The sequence below is a fragment of the Dipteris shenzhenensis genome, chromosome 28 (assembly GCF_047967505.1).
Source record: "Dipteris shenzhenensis isolate YYH24624 ecotype China chromosome 28, Dip_SZ_1.0, whole genome shotgun sequence".
In the NCBI taxonomy this organism is placed as follows: Eukaryota; Viridiplantae; Streptophyta; class Polypodiopsida; order Gleicheniales; family Dipteridaceae; genus Dipteris; species Dipteris shenzhenensis.
In genome coordinates, this window is record NC_141623.1 from 36,881,861 (window position 1) to 36,888,307 (window position 6,447).

Sequence of the window (6,447 nt, forward strand, 5' to 3'; positions counted from 1 at the left end):
GTGGGTTCTGGTTCCTGTATCACTTTGACCATATAGGCATAGTGAATGGCTGTAAATCCATCATATTTCAGCCTATCCACAGGATACCTAACCCTGGTAGACCTGCGCAAAATAGGCTCACTTCCAGGTGCTCTCAAAACATCCCTGGTCTTCCTTACTCCAGGTGTAACAACAAAAGGAATACCCAACTCATCATCAATGCTCTGTTCTGAGCCACTGGATTCACCATCCACATAAGAGTGACCTGCATTCACATCAAACATGGGCTGATCTACCTTCTCTTTTCCTTTTCGTGATACCTGCGTACCACTATCTACATTGCTTTGAGGGGATTCTCCTGATCTCAATCTGCCTGTCCATGGTGAAGTATGTGAACCACTGGTAGAGGACACTCCAGGTCCACTGATATTTTGTGATTGCTGTTGTGCATTCTGTGCAGCATTACCATTTTGTGCATCTACATCAATCATCACATTTACTGGTTTATACCAGCTGCTCATCTCATCAAAAACAACATCTCTGCTCACTGTGAACTTACGTGTAGAAGGGTTATAGCATCTATACCCTTTCTGCTGCAGAGAATAACCAATAAAGACGCACTTCTCAGCTTTTGGATCCAACTTGGACCTCAACTCATCTGGCACATGGACATAAGCAATGCAACCAAAAATCTTCAAATGAGAAATATCTGGTTTCCTACCAGTATACATCTCCTCTGGCATCATGCCATGTATTGCTGCAGTGGGAGTCCTGTTCATTATATAGACTGCTGTAGCAACTGCTTCAGCCCAATAATAATCTGGTAGATCTTTTTCATTTAGCATAGCCCGAGACACCTCTCCAATATGCCTATTTTTTCTTTCTGCAATTCCATTTTGCTGTGGGGTATGACTGCATGAATATTGCTGCTTTATACCATGCTCCTGCAAGAACCTTGCAAACTCATTTGAGAGGTACTCTCCCCCTCCATCTGACCTTAGGCATTTTATTTGCAGGCCTGTTTCTTTTTCAACCATAGCTTTGAAAGCTTTGAAGTGCCCAAACACTTCACTTTTCTTTTTCATAAAATACACCCACAGTTTTCTGCTGAAGTCATCAATAAATGTGACAAAATAGTGACACCCTCCAATAGATGCAGCTTTTGTAGTCCACACATCAGAGTGGATTAATTCCAATGGTTTTTTACTCTCTTGAACATGCCTAGGAAAAGGTTTCCTTGCCTGTTTCCCAAATTAACAGGCTTCACAAATCTTGTGCATTTCTGCAACCTTGAATTTTGGCAATCCTACAACAATATTTTGGGCTTGCATTGATTTAAGTCGCTGTATATTAACATGACCAATGCGTTTGTGCCAGATATTAATATCTGCAACTACACCGGTCCCATGTGCAAACATTGCTGCACTCAATTCAGGCATGTCTGCATCCAACGTAAACATCCTGCCCTTCTTCTTTCCTTTTGCTATCAAGCGACCATTATTTTTCATATCCTCAACAAAGCATCCATGAGGATTAAATCTGACCTGCAAGCCCTGCTCAACCATCTGACCAACAGAAACCAGGTTCTTGGTGATGTTCGGGACATGAAATACATCAGACAAGTATTTCTTTTTCCCATCCTGCATAGACAAAGGAATTTTGCCAATCTGCACAATAGGATGTGCAGTATCATCACCAGTCTCCACAAATCCTGGTTTTTCCATTTTTCTTGCATCCTGCATCCATTCAGCGTGACCTGTCATGTGGTTTGAGGCACCCGAGTCAACATACCACACATCATTGCTTTCTTCTGCACTTGTTACAGAATTTGTCATATGCTGCACCATAAACAAATGCTCATTTCTGTCATCACCCTGTCTACTAGAGGATGCATAATTGCCTTGCTGCAATTTTCCATTCATAATGTCATTCTGCTTTTTATAGCAGTCCTTAGCCATATGACCCATTTTGCCACAATAGTAGCATTCAATATTGCTGTTTGCATTTTGGCCTCTCTGCCATCCACCACGGCCTCTTTGGCTCCCCCTGCCTCTAGAGTTCCCACGTCCTCCTACATAGGACTGGTTTTCTTGCGTTTGCTGCATATTCTGATTTCTACCATGGCCTGCAGATCGGCCTCCTCTACCTCTGCCTCTACCTCTACCAGCATTTGAGTAGAAGACAATTTCTTTTGAAGTTCCTGCTGAAGAAGATGCACCCCCATTTCTCTGCTCTTCAGAAATTAGAAGAGCAATCAACTCCTCAAAATCAGGAAAGTTTTCACGGACGGCAATGGATGTCCGGAACTGTGCATAATCCTTTCCTAGACCATTCAAGGTCACAGAAACCAAATCGTCATCATCCACTGGCGACCCAATGGAAGCAAGTGCATCTGCAATTTTCTTCACTTTCATGTGGTAGTCATTTATGCTCAAATTTTCTCTCTGCACATTGTGCAACTCCTGTTTGAGTTGCATTTTCCTGGCTTGCGTATTTGTGCTATACATTTTTGCCAAAGTATCCCATGCCTCCTTTGGCGTATTTGCATCCTGAATATGCACAATCATGGAGTCCGAAATACTGATAGACAGCCAGTACATAACTTTCCTGGCTCTCTCATGCCATCCTTTGAATGCCTGCATTTCCTGTTGACTGGGAACATTAGGAAGAACAGGTTCTTCTTCATTTCCTGTAATGAATTCCCAATAGCCTTTTCCCATCAAGAAATTCGTCATTCTAAACTTCCATGCCTGGAAGTTATTCTTGTCAAGCTTTTCAGTGACAATCTGTGAAAGAGAATCAGACGCCATTACAGAAGACTGCAAAATATTCTGTCACTGCAAAAAACACAGCTTTTGCCTCACACGGGCAGATCTGCAAAACTGACGAAAGTGGTATTTCACCACACAGTCACTTCCTAGTGACGATTTTGCATCAACAGGCAACAGGCATGAATCTGCAACTCCCAATATCTCTGCACACAGGCATACGATGCAATTTCTGTGGCACCTTTCCACCGACTAGCCGCGCAGTGTTCGCACAGCAAAAAACAGGGCCTTTTTTTGAGTGCCTGCGAAGAACTTCTGCCTTCAAAACGGGCCCCGAAACGGCCTCAAATCAGAAAAATAAAGTCACTAAGGGCTTCGCCCATCTTCCCACAGCATATACTGCGCTCTCGCCACACCGCGAAGGGCGTCTCAATCTGAAACAGTGCACTCCTGCACTTCTAGCTGTGCTACCTGCAGAGATTTGCTCCCAAACTCGAAATAGGAAAGCAACACTTGTCCTCTTACCAAGACACCACGAACTTGGCTTGCTTTCTTAAGCTCCTTACCACAAACAAGGCTCTGATACCAAGTGAAGATTGTGGGAGAGAGGGAAGGAGTCTCACTTGCAGCTTTCTCACATGCACAATGGGGGAATACACACAAAGGTGGAGGCTGAAAACAGTTTTCCTCTTCTTAGTTGTGAAAGCCAAAAGAACTCTAGTACAAAGAAATAGAAGAACCCTATATGTGGGTCTCAAACCAAACTCAACTAACTAAGGTGGCATACTAACTGAGCCACAAACTAGAGTAGATAAGGATAGCTGTCATCCAGCTATTATTCGTGGGCGGTGTACCAACCGCATCTCCAGCTAACAGGTCGGTGACATAAATGCACAACAGTCACCCTGGCATATCCCGAGTGGAGCTCGATATCTCAACAGTATGTGTGTGTGTGAACGTATAATTGAAAAAAAAAAGTGTCACTGTGTGTGTGTATTGAAATGTGTGTACCCTAACCCCTACCCTTCAAGAAAATATTTCTTTAAAAGATCTTTTGAAAAAACTTTTAAAATGAGTATGAAACTATAATTTGCTTTAGAAGCCATAAAGTTGATTACACACACACACACACACTCTTACTATTCTCCTTTTTCTTTTGCATCCACTTAATTTCTTAATTTTTCCTTTTCCTATTTTTTCTAATTTCTTTTCCTTCTATCTCACAAACACTCCCTAATTTTTCCTCATTCCTCCTCTTTTTTTAAAAAAAATATTTCTTAAGGCGCTCTCTCTCTCTCTCTCCCCCGCATCTTTAACCAATTTTCTCATATTTTCTTCCCTATTTTTTCCTCTTCCATCCCCATAATTTTTCCTAATTTCACTTGATTCGCCCCAATTATTTTTATTACTTTTTTAAAAGTAACTTTTTAAATCCTTTTTCCTTTTTTTCAAATTCTCTCTAGGCCCTTTTTTCACACCTTTAAAGTCTACATCGACCTGTTTAAGTCTGTGTTTAAGCCACTATTTTATTGTGACCCTGATAACAAGGGAGGGGTGTTTATGACACCTGTCTTCTCAATTAAAGTTAATTTGGTTCTTATACCATGTTTTCTTGTTGGATGGTGGCAGGTATGCAGACTCTCCTCTTCAATAAAAGAGATGCTTATCAGGACTTCACCAAGCTCCTTTTTTTTTTGCAAAAGCATTATTGTCATTTCTTATCAAAGCTCTTATATACTTTTTATGCATTTCATAAGTGCTTACCTACATACTCAAACTCTTCCTTAATTCTATAATGTGCTCTTTCTATCCTTTACCCTGACTTTTTTATCTTCTCACTATGCAAAAGGGTTCTTATCTTGTCTTCCACCAACTCTGGACGGTTGCCCCTAGTACACTTAAGTCATTAAGGCCTTTTTTGGCTTCTTGACTCCTTTCTCTATCTTGTGTCCTATTTTCCTTTCAAAAAAATTCATGGGATGTTTCGCTCTAATCAGAAGCTCTCAACAACCCGCTTCAGGCTCCTTCTCCATCATCCCAAGCATCTTTGGATGGTTGCACTTATTACATTTAAGTCATCATGGCGTTGCCTTTTGACTCATTTCATTGCTCGCCGAGCAACTTTCTCTTTCTTTTGGTTTTTTCTTCTTTCTAAGAAGTCTTCCACCCCAAACGATTCCCAGATTAGCCCACTCAATCCTTGTTATGGCTATAATATAAAGTCTTTTTTCCCCTGGTTACTTGCAAAACTAACAGCTCCCATTGCTCCAAAATTGCATGTCTTACTCGAGCACTTCTCTTACTCTTTTTCCATTGCTGATTTGACACTTCTAAAACATTACTAGTCCTTTTCGGATGGACAGTAGGTCATCACACTAGGTCATGACCTACTATCTCACCTAGTGTGTTGTATCCTACTAGGGCAAAGGTGGGTACACACACACACACTTACTATTCTCCTCTTTCTTTTGCATCTAATTAATTTCTTAATTTCCCCTTTTCCTTGTATCTCACAAACACTCCCTAATTTTTCCTCATTCCTCCTTTTTTTTTTTAATTTCTTTCTTAAAGCTCTCTCTCTCTCTCTCTCTCTCTCTCTCTCTCTCCCCCCGCATCTTTCACCAATTTTCTCCTATTTTCTTCCCTATTTTTTCCTCTTCCTTCCATATAAATTTCCCTAATTTCACTAGATTCCCCCCAATTATTTTTATTAATTTTTAAAAATTAACTTTTTAAATCCTTTTTCCTTTTTTTCAAATTCTCTCTAGGCCCTTTTTTCACACCTTTAAAGTCTACATCGAGCTGTTTAAGTCTGTGTTTAAGCCATTCTTTTATTGTGACCCTGATAACAAGGGAGGGGTGTTTATGACACCTGTCTTCCCAATTAAAGTTAAGTTGGTTCTTACCATGTTTTCTTGTTGGATGGTGGCAGTTATGCAGACTCTCCTCTTCAATGAAAGGGATGCTTATCAGGACTTCACCAAGCTCCTTTTTTTTTTTGGCAAAAATGTTTGTTGCAAAACCATTATTGTCATTTCTTATCAAAGCTCTTATATACTTTTGATGCAATTTCGTAGGTGCTTTACCTACATACTCAAGCTCTTCCTTAATTCTATAATGTTCTCTTTCTATCCTTTACCTTGACTCTTTTGTCTTTTCACTATGCAAAAGGGGTTGTTGTCTTGTCTTCCACACACACACACACACACGCACGCACGTGCATGTGCGTACATGTGTATGTAAGTATATATATCAAATGCTATCATTCTAGTTTCAGCCAGTCATATTTAAGGTCCCCTACCATCAAGAAAAGGGTTTTCACCTCAATAAATTTCTTTAGAAGCTTCAAAAACCATTTTTACTTTCGACACTTAACTTTCAATCATATCTAAGGTCCCCTACCCATCAAGAATCATTTTAAGAGCTTAACGAAACAGTTTAAGAAGCCTTTAGAAATCGATTTGAGAAACAAAGCAAGATCACCAACCTAATGTGTAGGTGGTGGAGGGAGGTACTACTTCTGGTGCGGAGAGTTGTCGATCCACCACTAATTGGATAGGAGTGCCTACAATCAAAAAACAAAAAATTTGTGTTTGTATGTGTCATCGGTATATGTGTATAGGCATATTAAAATGTGTGTACTCTGACCCCCTACCCTTCAAGAAAAGATTTCTTTAAAAGATCATTTGAAAAAGCTTTC